At 39.6% G+C, this 19,527-nt stretch overlaps 1 protein-coding gene and 1 long non-coding RNA gene across 4 annotated transcripts in view; one reads left to right on the top strand and one right to left on the bottom strand.

The window, feature by feature from the left end:
* Positions 1-3,168, bottom strand: part of Dpp10 (Dipeptidyl peptidase 10) — a 329,746-nt gene extending 326,578 nt beyond the window's left edge. Inside the window, exon 1 of the mRNA XM_086991325.1 lies at positions 2,442-3,168. The gene's annotated coding sequence lies outside the window, so the exon portion shown is untranslated. The remainder of the gene's footprint in view (positions 1-2,441) is intronic.
* Positions 2,871-6,652, top strand: LOC147755485 (uncharacterized). 3 transcript variants are annotated; one of them, XR_015329272.1, is made up of 5 exons: positions 2,871-2,974; positions 3,168-3,430; positions 4,007-4,204; positions 4,296-4,521; positions 5,370-6,652. It is a non-coding gene; the product is annotated as an uncharacterized LOC147755485 (long non-coding RNA). The 3 variants fall into 3 exon arrangements; XR_015329273.1 differs by lacking the exon at positions 4,296-4,521; XR_015329271.1 differs by having other exon boundaries at positions 4,007-4,521.
* The last annotated feature ends 12,875 nt before the right edge of the window (positions 6,653-19,527 follow it).

The following is a 19,527-nucleotide window of genomic DNA, read 5'->3' as shown; positions in this document are numbered from 1 at the left end:
CGCTTCTAATTTTGCACGGTTTTCTAGGAAATAATGTCTAATTTATGGTGATTAATCGATGCTGTCTCTTGTGCTTGCACGTTTATAATAATTAGGGCGTTATTACTACCTATAATTTCTTTCTGAAGGTAAAGATGTTAAGCACATTGTGCATGGCGCTGTGTAAACGATTGTCATGCTGTCTTCATGATGCTTTGATATTTGCACATACAATCAAGTTTTATTGTTTATTCAACATCAAGCACAATTTTTACATCTCTTAAATTATGAAGTAAAGTTATAATTACGTTAGCTACGTGAACAATACCCATTGGAGAAAAAGCAGTCCGACTAGCAAATCTAGCAGCATTTTCGAATTGGTACGGAGCAATTTTAACAACAAATTAGCAACAATTTAATGTTACAATAATGTTATTTATAGAAGATAAAAAAACCGCCTCAATGTCAAACGTGACTATAAAATTTACTAACAACTTCATAGAAGTAACAAACGACCTACAATCACAATTTTTGTCTATATTTACCATACTTTATTTAGATTTCGTGGTAGAGCACTTACTACTCTTACTAACTGAATATATTAAGCAAGTAATAGTAATGGTCTACGTTGTTACGAAATACGTTTGTCGACCCAAACGTCAAAACGTATTTTTTTAAGCGGTGGAAAAAAATTCCGAGTACATTTGTTTTACTCTTCGTCGCTGAATTATTGTTCTCTTTCTATTGTAACAGTAGAAGGCCTATCAAGTTTACCGAAAGATGTTTGTTTAGTACTTTTTATCAAGTACTAAACAAACATCCATAAAGATGCACAGTGAACACCCTCAGATAGAGCAGCAGTGTATGCTTCGTCTTGCTAGTCTTGTTCCCAGAACAGCTCAAGACCTATTGAAATACAGTACACCGGATCTGATACGGGGCAATCGCTCACTTGGTGTTTACATTCAGGTGGGGTTGAATACGATGTAAGGATTTTAATGACACCATTTCCTACAATGCTTGCTGAAACTTATCAAAGCTGAGGCGAAGCTTTGATAAGTTTCAGCATAAGACTGAAAAATATTAGCCAACATTGGGGTTTCTGTAATACACACCCTAACATACATCTGTTTTGCTTGTCGTTAAAAGAAAAATGAAGAAACAGATTAGCTGAAAAGAGTACACAAGGTAAACCGTAAAGTCTGAACGCAAGACAGGATCGAGAGGATTAATGTGCTGTATTTAAATAAGATCAGGTATTTGAACGGAATTGTTCTATAATGACAATTTTTATTAGTGTGTTTTTTCGCCGCACGCAGCATTCAGAGGCAAACTATTTTTTAAAACCTCATATTCTTAACTTTTTAATAGTCACCTTGCTATATCTAAATTCGCCGAGGTTTAGCTTAAACACACTGCATACATAAATGTGTTTTCGGTCAGAGTGTCCGTCCTTCCTTCCGAAGAGGCTTAGAAGATCCGAAACCCATTTTTGGGTCTCAAAAGTTGTCTGACTGTCTTAAGCCTCCGAACGTCTCATGATAAATTACTTTCAATACTACTATCATGAAGTTGGTATTTGTGCGCTTTTACCGGTTTCTTTTACCGTTTCTTTAACAGATGGTCCCCGTCGAAATAAGCTTAGGATTTGGGAAGTCTTTGGAGGTTGCAAAGATCGAAAAGAGCTTAGACCGTCGATTTGGACGGAACGTTTGTAATTTCAGTGCAGCTCGTCTAGCACGAAATCATCCGATAACAACTAATCTCCGCTCTTACTACGAACACGAATAAGTTGCAATTTTGTTTTGAAAAAACTATTCTTTTGGGATGAAAATTACAAATAATCGCACCTACTCGTGGCTCGAGAATATATAGAAATATTATGTAGATAATTCATAGTTTTATGAAGAAGATATTTATAGTTATAAATAATAATTATTATAAAAAAAGCACATGCCATTTAAAACACTACAAAGGTTTACAGGACGTGTCCAGAGTGGCCTTGGAAAAACAGGCAGCTCTGTTATATTATTGAGTTATTGTAGAAAGCCGTGACTTGAGGATAGAACAAGCCTTTATCGCTCGGAAAGCAAACGGCATTTCGAAAACAAAATGCAAGTATTTCTGATTAATGGACGGAATGAATAGACGTTTTTTCAAAGAAATTATAAGGTTTTGTCTTTGCCAAATACAGTACTCCACGGCGGCCTTTATCGAAACGGACATAATCTTCTCCGAAACTTCGTCTCCACGCAATCAGCATTGTAGGCTTCACGAGCTATCGGCTAGATTTGTCATTATAAATGTCCCTCAATTGTCGACAAACATCAGCGAAACATGTATTTTAGTCATACAAAAATTTCATCTAGTTTTATATACATGTTATACTACTTCTGTAATGAGTTTTGTGGTAGCTACGGCATTGTTTCACAAGCCAAGACCTGCTGAACGATGTAACTTACCAGCGCAATCAACCGACAGCTCTCCTTAAAGATATCCTTCTCTTGGCCACTAGGATTGTCAGCCTGTCTGCGCTCTCAAAGACCAACGAGGAGCGCTATCGTCTTGCAGAACTACTTGATGTGTGTGTAAAACTACTACCTTGTAACAACGTATTCCAGCATAGAAAAGAACGTTGCACTGTACTTTTCCTCAGCGTATTTCATCGTTTGACGCACCTCGGAATAAATTGTTATGCAGCGCTTTTCAATGCGCATACTCCACTAGTGAAAAGCCACGGGTTCGTTGGGTAATAATACTATTTCAATGTTTGACATATATTACGTCTTTGGTTAGTCCTTGATAAGTTCGTTATCATTTGCGGATGATTATGATTGCACTTGTGGCTAGAAGGTGGGTCGATTTTACTCGAAGCTGATCACAAACGTTCACAAAAACAAAGCTAGCAAGAAAGATTTGTGAGACACAAACGCAACAAAAATTCAATCGAAACAGGTTTCATGTGTAGTAGACACTTAAGCATGGCAAGTTTTAAGTAAGTTTCGATATATCACTTCCTTAACGGTAGAAGCTATCCTTATTACTACTAAGCTGAACAACAAGGATTCCGTAATTTAATTGTCGTAATTCGTAGACATACGACTGGCTTCCTTTCACGCTTGTTGCTCCAGCGTTTGATTTCGTGCGGTCTCTACTTGCACCTTCGGCGTTTCCTCAAATCATTTCAGGTAGACATCGCATTCCATCGAGATTATTCTCGAGACTGAACCTTCAGGAGACTGAACTGTCTGAAAACTAGTGCTTGTCGGTCCCGCCATCAGAAGCGACACGTGGACGGCGTCGTGAGAGAGGGAACTCTGTGAAGAGATTCGACTAGAGGTCTTGCCTAGAAGGAAAGGGAGTACGCCGTACCACGAGCAGGCTAGAAGGCAGGCCAGGACGCTGGCCGAGAGGCCAACTGGGTCCCAGGTTCCCGATACATCAAGAAGAGGTACCCCAGCCCGTATCGCTTATCACCTTCCGCGCCTCCGGCCATCCCTGTTATCCCATCCTTTTACCAAACGTACGCGCTTGTCTGGTTGTCAATGAGCCACTAGTACTCTAGATGACAGTTGCGCGGGGACGAAAATAACCACGCCGAGTTCACGGAACGTAGTAACCGCAATGCCAGGGTAGCAGAAGCATTAACAAATTTGGCTACTAAAACCTTTTAAGTACCACTACTACTATTTCTACAAGCCTTGTGTAACCTACTTTAAATACGCTCATGTTTAGGCCGCTTATTACGACACGTAACTAGAGGTCATTTATTAAGTTTAAGACTACTAGTCTCCGGCGGCGATAATGTTCCATAGGCTACGTAGAAAGGGAATCGAGGCACTGATTCAGTCGGAATATTCGGCAACGTGAGCCTAGGCTGTCATTGCTCTTAAGGTTACCCAAATGACCTAATTCGATTTTTTCGTTTTCTAATATAGAAAATTTCTTGGTGAGTTAATTTAATAGTACACAAAAATTCGTTAGTTCGTTAATCTCCGCCCCGTACGGTTTACACGTTCGTAACCAGGTTGATTCTATAGAGTGGCTAATACCCACAGCTCGTGGAGAGCGTTCAACGGCTGCGAACTCCGTTGTGCAGACAGTTCATTTGGATTCCTTAGGAATAAATCAAGCCTACCACATTTTGCGTTATCTCGCTTAACGAGAAGAACTTACGGAGCCAAAGGCGGTAACCGTGGCTAAAGCAGGCACTGTGCAATGCAAGGTACGTAAATTTTTTGTTCTCGACATATCTGCATTCTAATTGTACTATTGCATAGTTGGGTTTTTACTAATGCAACTAATTCCACTAGCAGTTACGACCCTTCAAGATTGTTCCAACCCTCCGAGTAGTAGCTGGTGACCGAGATTTCATTAAAATTTGAGAAGGCAGACAAATAAAGAGAACAAGATAGTTGGTCCGGAGAAATTGAAAGGGCAAACAATCCTTCGTGCACCGTGGCCGCCGTCTGATGCCGCTTTCGTTATTTACATAACTTGACTACTACAATTTATATTGTAGTATAGGCAACAATGTTTAAGGTGGGTAATAATCGAAACTCAGTTTTCAAATCTGGATGACATTTAACATCAGATGGAGTGTGAAGTCTGACATAAATTATAGAATTCGACCAGTATATAGAATAGGGAAAGTTTCTATACGTACGTGTACATCTACGTTACGCCTTTTTCAAAGGTATGTTCTCGATGACCCATAGCTTCAGCCTTACCCTGCTAGTTATCCTGTACGATATCCAATGCTGTTAACCTAGTATTTCCGTTTTCTAGTGGTGCAGTACGTATTTCTTACCGCATTAATCATTTTTCTAACAGGGTAATTGAAAAAGGTTTATTTCAAGATTTTTTATTGAAGTACATCTTTTGTTTATCATTATTTTTTTTTCGGTGCACAACTCTTCCAATTAGTCTCAGAATTAGTCCTGCTGGCTGGCTCGGGTAGTCTCGTTTTCTGAGTGCATGCACCTATAAGGGTCGTCCATCCTAGAATATTTTATTTGAAACAGTATGTCACTTTGTTCTATGTATACTTGCTCCATCTTCAAATATCAGATTGGACGCAACAGTTTGAATTTTCTTTCTAACAAATGCTTTGTAACTGTGTCGTTTCTGTTAAATTCTGATAAATGTATACGGGGCATCAGAAAGAAACTACAGGGCCGCAATTTCCAGTTCCGATTAAGCGGGCGGAATTCATAGGTTAACTTCCTCAGTTGCTAAATGAATTTTTATGCAAGATAAGTTGGACATTCTTGTACCTCTCCTATAATTGAAGTACTTCAAAGTGTTGAATTCTGAAAGTTTATGAACGATTTTTCTGGAATATCAGTGGATATAATATAGATTTTTTATTTCCGTTAATTTTTTTGTAGGAGTGATTTGGGCGAGGACAATATTCCATCTGAGGTACGGGTTCAACTTGTGACTGACACGAGACAAAGCCAACACCCAATATCTATGCAAATGTTATACACCTGGATACCTGGACATATTGTAGTTTACAATATGCAAAAAACGTTCGCGTTCTGCTCATCAACAGTGACCCAACAACGCCCTGTGCCGTTAGCAAACTCAAGCAGATTGTCGTATAAGTCCTTTATATTTATATTTCTTCCAGTCTTTTTCGATACCTTAGCGCTGAATAAATTAACAAACCTAGCTCAGACCGGATTCTCGCGTGAGTTTATCGAGCTGCTGATGTTGCGCCTGCAGTTTCTTCGGTATCCGCGAATCTTGCATTGCAATATTGACCGCCATCGTTAAAGAATCATTGCTCACTGTGATTTTTCACTTGGCTTGTCGCTATCGTCACTGCTGTTTTTGTTGAATCGGCCGCGATTTTCTCTGTTGTAGTTGGCTTTTTTTTATGGGGCTAGTTGCGGCCGTTTGATTGATGTTCCGATAGCAATAGTGGTTCGGGCACCGTTATCTTTCGACTCTGTAATGCTGGAGCTCAGTGCTAATACATCAGTTGTGAGCCCTTCCGTTCTGGCCACTTCTGCGTCAATCGTAGTCGGTACCGTTATCACAAGGACAACAATCGCCGCTGGATAAAAAGTTGTTCGAACAGCAACGGTGACACTTTCACCAGTTATGGATAGCTTAGGTCAATGTAACGCCCCTCCTATTTTTGCTGATCGTAAATGCATGCTAAGTGCCAATCAACAACATCATTGAGGGTAAATGCTTAGTAATGTTCGATTATAGCAGATTTTATGCATGTAAGCTTCTTTTTAGCCTAAATGGCCTAAAAGTTATCATCGATCATTTTTGCTGGCAGAATAGATCAAGCTGTTTCTGGACCGACTGCCAACCTAGCTTTCCCACTGCCACAAACTAATCTAAATTAACTGCTTGTGAAAAGTTTATTTGTTCGAAGCAGACTTTTATCCAGGATCGTTGGATCGAGGCCAATTTTAGGGTGTAGTACGAATTATGAGAAGTAGCTTCATATAGTTGGAATATGTTTGCTAAAATTGCCTACGCAGAATTAGTTATTTCAAGCGGTAAAACGAAGGGATTTTATTTGTCAAAGATAAAAATTGTAGCCTTGCTTAAATTTACAAAAATATATAGTGCATTATATATGTATTAAAATGCTTAATAACAATACCAAGTGTCGAAATCGAAGTGTTTATTTGGGTAAAATTATAATGTGTCGTACGTGTACACAATGTGTGTATCTTTTCTAAATGACCGAGTCGACGAGACCCAGGATCAAAAAAGGGAGATTCTAGTCATCGCTCGCCTAGCGATTGTCGTCGAGGTATGTATTTGGCATTCTAAACAATGTTCTCAAGATATAGAAACTCTTAGCTCGTATATTTAAAAATAATAAAAATTAAGCTTTCAGAAAATACACGCAATCATTCTTCTGCGAGGTTCTTAAGGAAAAGTAAGAATACAATAGCGAAACATGAGTCCCTTTTTAAATAGCTTGATGACCTTACGTGGTAAAATATGAGCTTTTCGGATCAAGAACATAACCAGATACGGAATCCATCAGAACAATAACAAGATGACTCACCAAGATTCAAATATGCATTCGGGTTATCATTGATCTCCCAATTCGAATTAAACGTTGATTATGATTTTGATGCCCTAATCGTTACGGAACGATTCTTAGGTCATGATTCTTAATGCTTGACAATCGCGAAATATATTGATTAGATCCTGGTGAAGATAAGAATTAGTACCTCTAAACGTTTCATATGAAACATATACGACGATTTAAATTAGCATCAAGGCTTAGTGGCACTTTTTCCTTGAGACACTCACCTTCTGTCAACCTTTCTTGAAAATGGTAACCCTGTTCTTCTTTGGTGTGCCTACGGTTGCTGGCAATTGTAGATTACTACATACATAAAAAATACACGTTCATTTATAGACTTCTCAGTACACATGCCTGGCATGTTTAGTAAATTATCCTTAATCATATAGGCCATTGTAATTTATACTTATTATGTATATTAGATATATATATATATATATATATATATATTAGGGTCCCAAATTTTCGCTGTCTTCTAAAGACGGCCATTACACATGTAATAACCTCTAGGGTGTTGCTTGTGACATTTTAGTAATATGCTAAAACTTGTTCAATACACCATGCATATGTGTGTATACATGTATACATATTAAGGGCAGACGATTCTCTGAAAATTTTGCATGTTCTAGAAGCGTCGAAACTCAACATGCATGTTTATTCGACGTACTTTTCCCTTCCTCTATATTATAGCTTTTACGAAGGAAATCCACCACAGCTCATTTCGAAATTTTTCTTTGCGACGTCCCTTAACATGCTTAACTTCTCAAGGACTCAAGCCTGAACTTGCTGCCGATTAGCTTGAGTTGGTACACCATCTCGCTAAACGTACGGTTCTTCTTTAAACACTTTATCTACAGTCACACAACAGTTTGGTGGTATACCGCCTCCTTCACATCTGACTTACAGATTCACAACATGAGCCCTGATCGAAGATATGGTTTTGCCAACAACAGATCTTCATCTCGACCAAAAACAAGCCAAGCGATCACGTCTATAATTGATTTTTCTGTCACTTGGTTTTTATTTTTGCTTTTTTTTTGAGATTTCTATTTGATTCTATTTGAGATAATCGAAAAAACATTCTTCCTTGTTATTCCTTTATTAAATTACTTCCTTGACGCTTTGTCTTATTAAATTATCGATCTTTGCTTGATTTTCATGTGTGTACAAAGTATCAAGTAGTGATCCTTAAAAATCTAGTTTAGGACACTTGTAAGATGGGCTAGATTAGATAGAATGGGTTCCGGACTACCAAATATCTTGTGTGCTGTTGAGTAGAAAATTAACGACTGCTGGAGCAAATTACATGTTTTTTAAACTAAACTAACTGAAATTAATTCAGCAAATAACAGTGCACAAATCCGACGTAGGTTTAGGAAGTTTAATTGAAATCGATTACTTTTTGTTCAATCCGAGGCGACAGACGACAACTTTATTCAAATAGGAACGATGATACTAAGAACTTAACTTGAAACTACAAAAGAAAAAAGAAAATAACAGAAATCGAGTTAAGTTCTAAATCTATATTAAATTTTTACGTAACATTTAGCATGTTTAAAGTGATTTTTAAGACTTCTAAGATAGTTTTCAAATCTAATAATTGGTGTATTTACATGATTACAATTTGATCTAAGTTTCTAGGCGGATACTGCCTTCGGAAACGAACCTCTTAAGATTCGAAATTCTTAACTTTATTTGTTTTTTTATTTTGTTTTTTTATATTTATAATATATAGTTATATTAAACTTATAGACGTCTACATTGAAGACCGTTGTATATAATATGAATTTATCGTGACATATACACTCGAAATTATGCCGACATTATGCTATTGTACAATCATTACATCAAAGTACAGGAAAATTATGTAAATAACGTGAACATATAGATTATGTATAAATTTATTAGTTTACTGCCTACATTTGGTAATTGATTGAGCGAAGAAGCTTAAAATAACTCAAGATCGTCAGTTTGCTGGAGTAAACTCTTTTAGTAAGAAAAATTCTAGCTAACAACTTCACCATGTGTTCGTGTCAACTTCGTGTTATGTAACGAAAATCCTTATCGAAAACTAACATAAACACAATTATTCGACGGTATTTGGGTATGCTTACACACAGATGTAGCAAAAAGAGAATTTTGTCGTTTCCTACCGCATAGACCATAATAAGCTACGCGTAACAATTAGCTCGGCAAATTTTTCTATATGCAGTAAATAATAAATCTTGAAAATAAACATGTACGAGTAAAGATATATACAAAAAAATGTCATGGTTTGTTGGTGATAAGAATTTTACGCAAATGGAACGATGAGCGACCCGCTGGCGCTACATGGATACCACTTCAGTAAGAATAATTGAAAGTATTGCGCAGGCTCGCTTTACGGAATGATGTTTTACTTGCTATCATCAAAATACCACCATCAGAAAAAGAGACGGTTACTCATTAAATCGACGCTTTATCGAACGTTGATTCCATTAGTAACCATTGAAAAGTTTCCAGAGATTTCGAGATGTGCACTAGTGGCACAGAATAAGTTAGTTGGTAAAATAATTATTTAAAAGATATTCTCCCCAATTAAAGCAAAAATTTATCAAAGAAATCCTTCGATAGTAAAAAAGTTTCTAACGCATTCCTCAATTAATTATTAAAATAGCAAAAACGACATTAAAATTCTTCTTTCATAATTTGCGGTGTTATGCTCGCATTTAGAAAAATCAAAATAATTCAACAATATATTATATTCTTATAAATTGAGATTATAATTCGTCACATATAGAGCATACTATTTGAATTAATATTTTTCAACAAATTTTTTCTTTTCTTTTTTTTTCTATTTTCCTAACAAATTCCTTCTTTAGGTAAATAGTTATAGAACCATTACATTGTTCTTAGTCATATGCATATGCATGCAAAAATTCAATGGCCATAACATAAAAGGACCGTTTTTACAGGTTGATAACAGTAGAATATAGAGCTATTAGCCCAATATTAATGAGTGTTTATACTAGTACCGCAAAGCTACATTGGAAACAGCTGAATGGTGTTTTCAGTATAGCCTAACCGCCATTTGTCTTTTTAGTTTTTTGGTAAAAAATATAACAAACGTACGTTGTATTTTTTCTGTATGGCATTTTTCATTTACGCTCACAATGCACATCTTGTGAATTCAGCTTCTTCTTTTTTACATTTGTACACATTTAAATTGCTTCAGAATGCCTAAATATATAGGGGAATACGCTAATGTCGATGATAAAAACTCATGAAGGGAAATTAGGGCCAAAACGAGCGGGTTTCAATTAGAGCATCTGACTCTAAATCAAAAAAAAAAATTTATTCGATACGCACAAAAAACGCTGACCGCTTAAGACCGTTAACGCTGTAGCGATAGTGTATGTCTATGTGCTCCTAATTTGCGAGTAACAGAGTACGATCTTCTAAAAGTGCTTTAAATTCGTATATTAGTTTATTTTTTTATTAAAGAAACGGATGATTTTAATTATGTACCGCTTTCCTAGGTAAGGCCAAGAATAACGAAGCGTTCAATGTTTCGCCGTATCATCAATATGCGGACTTACACTCGTATAATATGCAGAACAGTGGACATCGTCTGTGTATTCAGCATCCATAAAAATTAAGACCGTCTGCCTATCAAACGTTCCCTCACGGCTCTTGCACACTCATTGAATTCTGACCTGGTTGTCGGTTCATCTCTGCAGCATTGGAGCACGTGAGATTCTGCTCGGCTGACCCAGGTTAGCCCTAGTGGTGGTAACACCGCGCAGGTGCTAATCTTTGAAGAAAAAAAAACAATACCTTGTGCTGAAACAGTCCTGGACTGATATTTCGGCGTTTATTGTAACCATATTTATTAATAATATCTATCTGCGTTTAAACAGGCCTGTCTCTTAGTCTTTCCTCTTTTAAGAAAACATACAAATAAATTGTCTATATAAAGTTTATCAAACATAGTTCACTTCTATATAGAATGCTGTTTCGGGACGTGTGCGATTGTCAATTGAGCGTCCTGAAAAACTGGCTCCTTTTCACTGATCCAAGCGATAACTGGCGCCACTTAGATCTAAAGATGCAATGCACTACTTTTCAACACGACGCCAATACTAAAACGGTAGGCGCACGGATGTTTCTTTTGGTTCTGGTTAAAGCGATTGGAATAGTAGTATTTATACTACTGAAGATAGTTTTGTTCGAGTACAGCCGGACCCGTTTTGTTTGAGCTAACTAGAGTGATGGCAGAAGTTCTTTGCACGTCGGCAGTTAGACATTTAATAAAAATTGCCGACTAAATTCTGAGGAAGGGCAAACATTGAGATCAATTATTATTATTAACAAAAAATGAAGTAGCCGGATGAAGTCGGCTAAATTCGTGGAAGTCACTCTGTTCCTAGGCATGTAAGATAACAGCGAATGATTTAAAAGCGCGGGATCCTAATGTGTTAATACCTTTGAAACATCCTACGGGCTTCACATGCGATAGGGCGCTGCCTCTTAATGACACATGCCTATTTTAGTTTTTATATGTGCGCCCAGTCATTTCCCTGTATGTTGTTCTATAATCTTCATTTATGCAGGAGCAATTTGTGTCGATCAATTATTTTTCAAAGGAAAACCCCTCATTTCTAGTAAAAGACATAGTCCGAGTCCATTTTCATCCATACGGTACGGCTGTGGGAGGTTATTAAAATGCTAATATCTTTATCTCATTTGCATTTATTCGGGCAATACAAACATCTATCTATATAGGTCGTAGACACAGGTTAACATAATAAAACGATACAGACAGTTGCTTTTGTTTTCACAATGGCTTTGCACGTTGCCGTAAATACGTATACCGAAGTGGAATAAATTAGACCTTTGGTTCAGGTTGTAGCTCTAAAACTGCTTCAGCCGATAGCCTCACCTGTTATTCTGAATTGCATTGGTTAAGTTCGTCACCCTCGGGAAGTAACTTGCCTGATTAACTGGTAAACCTATCAACAAGTTCTCCTGCACCCATATTGAAGGTAATAGCTAACATGTGTCGGCGCATGTATTAGTACTATGATCACGCAGTCCTTATATTATTGATGCATTACAATCTAACTGTCTCATGGGAAGGGCATCTCTCGCTAATAACAGATTTATGCCTTATTCAGCTTGAAGCCTACTGTCGCCCGCCTATATATATGCGCAACGTTTGAATTCAGACAAATTTTAGCGTGTAATTGCTCGCAGCGCTAAGTTCATTCGCTAGGTTTGCAATTAGTGAAGGCCAGTTCTTCTTATCATAACCTCATCGTGGCTAAAAACAGTACGTCGCTTTCAAACTAAGATTAGTATATCCTAATCGTTCCATCATGGACGAACCTCCACCAGAATTAAAACCTGTCTTTTTTTGTCTAAAATACGTCTAAAATTTTCATGCGTCTTTTCAAAAAATTAAAACCATGAGCCAAACTAGAAGATTCTTAACAGAATTTAGATTTGAAATGCACGATCCATCACAATGACCTAAAAATGCATCAATTTTCGATACTGAAAGGAACGACCGTCCTGCAGAGGAAAATATAAGCCGATAATTGGATCGTCCAGGTAAATTGCAACAGTTGAGACTTCGTACAACTTTTAGTCTTTCTGAAAATTTTGAGCCCTTCAAACGTTTGGGCTAACAACAGCCCAAGGGCTGGATTTTTGTAAATGTAAGATGCTTAAATGATAGTTTTTCGAGTTCTTATATTGCTTGACGCACGCAGAAACTGATCTGTAAATTAGAGAAGGAATATTTTAAAAATGACCGGCCGAATTCGAAATGTACTCGCGGCAGATGGTAGTTATATCGAATAGACATGACTGGCACGAATATATCACCCTTAGCAGACGAGAAAAATTTTTTTTGAGAAATCTATGTCTGTTATGATACAAGCTTAGAAGCAGTTCATAAGCAAAAGCCCGGATTTATGCGCCGCACATTGCATGTATATGTATATAAAAGATCACGACTGTAATATATACATATATGTAAACCTGATCTTGCAAAAGTACTTTCCTCTTAACTTGTATACAAACTCAAACTAATAACAAACTTTATTATGGTGATACACGAAATAGATGTATGCGTAATCATTTCTCCCGCGCGATCCTTCACATGCAAGACTTCCACATCTACGATGACTGGACGACGACATCGCAAATCTAGACGACTGCTTCCGCCAGCACCTTGTTAGATATTGGGTTTCTCGTCGGCAGGAACGGGTCGGTCAAAAGGAAATAGAATTGGGCCATGGAGACGAGCAAACAAACGAGAAAAAGGAAGAGAAAGTTGGTGGTTTGCCGGTGACCGTCATTGGTAGGGAGACGGTGTTTAGTGGGTCGATCCATGTGCGCAGCCCTGACAGTGCGAAGGTTGTGGCCCTCGTGGGATTGCAAGTACCCAGAAAGCGGCAAAGGAAGGTAAATGGGAAACTAGCGGAAAACAGGGAACGCGTTTCGAGTAGTGCGCAATTTAAATCTGCTTACCTACTTGCAATTTACGAATGACTGCCCCAACTATCCCTGACTGGCATAATAGCGTAGCAAGCCGTCGGTCTCCCTTTGACTACTTTTCAGTCGTTCAGTCTCTCCTACCCTCTCTCTTTGACGCGCGCGCTTTTCCAATCACGCGGTCTATGCACTTGCCCCGCATCTGCCCATCCGCGGCAACTACTGCGGATCTTGTCGTCGTCGACGTTTTGCCACTGCTGATGGGCTCGTTGTTGGGACCGCCGGAACACAACTTCGTGCTCCTATTCCTGGCTCCTTGGATTCCCTTCTCTCGTGCCATCTCCTCCACTCTCTGGAACGTTTCCGCTTCTTCGCTCTAAACCCTCTTATTCTAGCTTTGAAACTGCCTTACTGAAGCCTTAGAAATGAGGCAGGTAGGATGGTAAGAAGGCAGCTCTTTACGTCGTGAAGTCGGTCGCCTACCTCTGCCTTCGTATGGTTTTCTGCTTGTTCGTCTTCAACACACCGCTCTTCACCGTCGGTTTCCGTTGAGAGTAAAAAAGGACGCCTGACGAGCTCGTTGACTCGGTTCTCCCTCTCCTAGCCGGGTCTCCGTACTTCGTTTTTCCCTATCAGTCCGGTTTCGCTTCGAGCAGTTCCTCAAGCTCAAAGTGGTTCCGCTTTTGTGTTGCAGCTTCCATTTACGTCTGGCATTTTGTTGAAATGCATTGCTACCCTTATATAAACATTTACTTAGCATACGGAACTTTTCATTCCATAATCTTGATATAGAATTTCGGTAGATTATAGACAGGTCCAGGGCAGCCCTGTGATAATAGCTAAAACCGTGTTTAAATCTAGAAGTGTACCAAACATTCCAAAAGACAAGAGAACTCTGTGTAGAATGGTTAAGAAAGTGCTTCTATTGTTTTACTGAATTCCCCTATCGAATTAGAGATTCTAGATTGTGCCGTTTAATTGCCTAACAGGTTCACCGGAAGTTTTAGCGTTTCCAACAATGGCTTCAATGATGAACACATCGGTAAACCAATAATTCCAATTAACCAATTATAGTCGCTGAAGTTTATCTGCCGGACGGTAATTAGTATCAAAATCGCACAAATTATATATGTAGGTATTTATTCTTTGTTACAGATTGTATTTTAGCCCTGTCGAGTACCTCTGGGGGCAAATCTTGTTAAGTTATTTTTGCGCAAGAAAGTATGTACTCGGCCACCATACATCAAATATTTTTTGTAAATGTTATTTTCTGAATTTGAAGTTATATCGCACTGAAGTAGTAGGTGTTAGGTCTAATAAAAATGTTCTTTTGCTTGATGTTAAACAGGCGGCTGTATAAATAAGCTGAAATTAGTGGAAGCAGGTGATTTATATAGACAAAAAGGTACTGATTGATCGACTGACTCTCAAAGATGTTAAAACCTAGTTTCTGAATGGATTATTTATGTCCGGCTCGGCTGCAGTTACGGCCGATAGTAGCCCAATTCAATATGCCAGTTGGTGGTATTTCACGTAGCCCGAAACTACTGAATCTACAGATATAATTACACATACAACAGAGTTCTTAAAAAATATTTCCATTCGATATCATGTAGCTAGCTCTTCGGAGCAGCAACGATCAGAAACCAGTTGCCAAAATGTACGTACCAAATATATATATATATAGTTAAAAAGTACTCATTGCAGCAATTTTACGGGACGCTTCTTCTGGCAAGCAACTAGTTTCGTCCACAAAAACCAGCCGGTTTTCATATCATATCACATGGTGTCCACTTTAAACCATCCGTTGAAATTCTTTCTTAGTACGTCAGTTATTTCCTCTTTGTGTACTACTATATGCACAAAGCGAACTGCACGCCGCTACGTCCAAGGTCGCCACTGTCGTTCGCGTCGCCGACGTCGCGCAAATCCTGCGAGCTGCGCTCTTCTCCATCATCTCCAGCGTCCTTTTCATCGAAAGCAGAAGCAGCGCCAGCAGCTGCTGCTACTGCTACAGCAGCAGCTGTAAAAGCAGCAATAGATCCAAGGCAGTTGGTGGTGCCGGAAGCAGGCAGAAGGGTCCAGGGAGCAAAGTAGGTGTATTTCTTAGCCTGCCCATCCCCCACGTCTGATTGGCTGTCTTGGGCAGAAATCTGTGGCTCGTTTAAAAGCAGACTCTCTGCTCTGCTCACACAAACCGCCCGCCCCATGGAGCCCATCCATCTTGCTGAAAACAAACCGAGAAAGGTCGGTAGTCGTCGTAGCAGTTGCCGTCGGCGACTTCGGTTTCGTCGTTGAGCGTTGAAGCAGAACGGGGCAGCATTCGGAACGCTGTGGAGCTATGAAGCGGCCATGCGAAGCCTACTACGACCAGCTACTGACTCGTTGGCTTTACCTACGCTGCTTTGGCTGCGCTTACCTCGAGGGTATATTCGTGTATGTCTGCTCTGGTGTTTTTCTCCAGACTCCTGCTGCTGTTGGTACCCTGCCGTTGTTGACTGCCACCACCTATTTCTTTTTTTACCTCGGCTCCTTTCTCTCCCACGATTGTTCTGCTGTCCCGTCACTCTCCTACGGCCGTTGCTTTGCCATGTCATATATATGTAGTCGCTGGTGTCTATATATACACGACAGCACGCAGGTTAGGTATATGAAGCCGGCGTGTACCCATTGTTGGTTCACTACCTGGTTCGTTGTATTCTCAAATCATAATTTACGTCTGGTTAGGCTGTGGTGGGAGCAGCTAGCTAACATGAGTAGGATTTTTACTTTTTTGCTTCTTGTGTCTCCAAGGCCATTTTCGTCACAGTGGCTTCATGGTCCCCCAGATTCTCGCTCCCCTCTTTCTTTTTTACTCTCTATCTTACGAACCCCACCCGGAATAACCGTCGAAGTAAACCTGCTTAGAACGTAAATATTACTAGCAGTCAAAGGTAGTCAGCGCGATGTTGTTGTTTTTCTTGCTGTAGTAGTCGGGAGTAGCACCTTCTTCCACGTCTATTCGTTTCTAATTGCTAAAATTTTTCTATTTCTAAGATAAGCATCGTTATTCTACATAGTAACGAGTTCGATAACGTGCTTTGCTAATAATCACAATGAAAGGCCAGCATATGCATCTAGCTCCAGCGCTGATGGGTGTCATTTGGTCACCATGCAAATTTTTCCCCAGCGATAATAGTTGTTGGTTATTGTGACAAAGAACCCCCACCTCCTTTTCCCATTTGTATGGACGAAAACTTGACAAGCTTGCCAGCAAAACAAGGGTTTTCGAACCAGTCGCAGCCATTAATCCCTTCCCTGATTAACGTTAAATCACCTAATCAAGGCACTAATATTATCCTCTTACTAAATATCAACTAATAGGAGTAGTTCATCCACGCATTTCTTCTGCAACAATATAACGACGAACGGTCGTAATGTTAAAGAAATTCTTGAAAGTTACCTTCTTTGTATGTTTCATTAACCTCTCCGCTACTACTAATACTGTGCGGTTATTACACGACATATAAACCAGCTATTTTGACCTTCTCATACGTTACCAAATGCATATGACTACGGCGTTGTTGTTACTTTAATACATTGAAAACAAAGTTCAAATTAGTTTTCAGAGTTAGTCTGGCTCGGTCTATCTTTATCCCGGAAGTAGATCCGATAGGAACCTGCACAATACCATTCAGATATAGCACACTGTATCAATGTACAAAATATCCGGCACTGCTATATATTTGCCTTTAGTGAATTGGTGCTTTTTGATTATGCCTCTGTCTATTTAATTCAGGTACATGCACAGTCCTTTGATTCTCATATCTTTAAAGTTTCTTGGTCGACCCGTTGACCTGTGATGTCGGTTTGCCAGCAGAAGAAACTGTAGCACCAGCAGCCATCGAAGTAGCGGTACGAGTTGAAGCAGGTGGTATTAGTTCTAGAACGCCATGTCATACGATCTTCCGATGCCATTCCTATCATCACACTCTAGTACGTTGCTCTTAGCCGTCTGTACCCACAGATGCGTGGTCCGAACGAAGCAGCGACAGGAGCTTGGCGGCTGCTGACGCTGTCACTTAGTCGAGGTTGATATTGGTGGCACCAGGGGTATCTTTTTGTTTTTGCCCTTTTCTCTCGCACTACCCGCGTCACGGCGTCCCTCGTTACTCTCTCGATGTCCATATCCTCCTACTACTCTCTTTGCGCCTCCTTCAGTTTCTGTCTTTTGTTTGCCACTGAGGGAGACTTATACCGATTGCGTCTGCATATGAGACCAGCTCTGTGGGCTGAACTACTACAGTCTCTATTCTCTTCTCGGCTTTGCTTTCAACAAGGCTTGTAGCGTCTCAACGAATGGCGCCAGCGAAGGGCAGATTCAATCGTCTCTTACCACCACCACCGTCATCACTGCACACCCTCTGGTGTAGGCTTCTCCTTTGTTTTGTCACACTACGAGGAGATCAAACTCTAGGGAGATGAAATAGGGTACAGAAAGGATAGCATGTGGAAAGTAAGCGGCGCGCCTGCCTGCTACCATTACTGTCACAAGCGCGGTTACCTACACGGAGTCCGCATCTACAACTCTGTAATTCCTTCAGTCTCTGAATGGTAGGCTAGCTACAAGTTGACTATACTGCTGTGGTGTGGTTGGAATAAAGGAAGAGACTCCCTTTTCTGCGTCAGAGCTTTGCTAGACTAGCCTATCTCCTACCGCCTGCACACCGCTTACCCCTTACCCTCTCTTGCCCGCTCTATGTTGCGGTGAAGCAAACCTCCGGCCGTTGTGGACTCAACGCTAGCCCGAGACATCAGAGCGTTAGCAGGCTAGATGGCTAGTTTTTCGCTGGTCTAGGTGACGGGCCTGTTTCCGGCCTTTGACTTCGCCTCTAGGGAGAGGGTGCAAAGATGGAATTTGAGATTTAGATTTTGAGGACGCTTGTTTTAGTAGAGGGTTGAACGAGATGAAGCCTCGGAGGATAGGCGCTTGCTTCTTCTGCTGAATGAACGGATGAAATGATAAAGAGAGAATATGCGAAAGCTGAGATGGACATCGGTGTGCAAGTTGACGAGGTAGGGAAGACTTAGGGAACGATTTCCTCAAACACAGACTTTGCGGCGCTTTGGAATCAACAGAGCCAAAGATGGAAGCAAACGGGCAGACTCATAAAGTGCTGGCAGCACGTACTGAACACTCCAGAACGAACTGCGTTCAGCTGACTCAGTGACTGGATCTGATATGGTTACGCTATAACGTCGTAAACGAATTGGTGACAGGAGTGTTAAACGAGACTCGTGTGGATGCGTAGATCAGAAAATCGTGCAATATACCTATCTTCAACAATTTGTAGCCCCTACCGATAGATTTGCGCAAAAATCATGATTTACGTTCTCGTGTGGATTCTGTCATAGTTGAGAAGGAAATCATCGTTTGTTTATGTAATAGCTTTACGATTATGAACTAACAGTTAGCGGTAACACGAAGCAATCCACTCATAGGCGAATTCAAACTACGTTATACATCGGTCGCTAAACCGATTTGACTGAAAGCGCATAAGTGTATATTGCTGTGTACAGGTGTATTATGTACGTTATTATCAGGTAGCAAGTATTTGAATATATATATACTGTATTAATATAAGTTCTAGTATTACCTAATGCGTTGTACAAAAAAAATAAACGTAGAGAAGATTTTTTTTGCCAGTTTTGAAGATCTCAAAAGTTTCAACACTGTTCGACAAGCGCATATTTTTTTTTTGCCTCCCTTACATATGGTTTCAAACATGTTTACAAGCACTGCTAGCAAATATACCTTCTTCAGAAAACTTGTCAAGGTCCTCAGGAATCTGAAAATTGCAAATTGAATTTTCTCTTAACAGACGAGTTCAGATAATACCTCGAATGTGATTATATGAACAAATTGTGTGTCCTTAACTAACTTAACTTCAACATCCGTCGCGATATATACAGATGTGTTAATTAATGTAAGTTTTAATTATGTCACCGTAGTATCCACC

Source organism: Varroa destructor, unplaced genomic scaffold (assembly GCF_002443255.2).
Source record: "Varroa destructor unplaced genomic scaffold, Vdes_3.0 BEIS01000005.1, whole genome shotgun sequence".
Taxonomy (NCBI): Eukaryota; Metazoa; Arthropoda; class Arachnida; order Mesostigmata; family Varroidae; genus Varroa; species Varroa destructor.
This window is presented reverse-complemented; position numbering and strand designations above follow the sequence as displayed.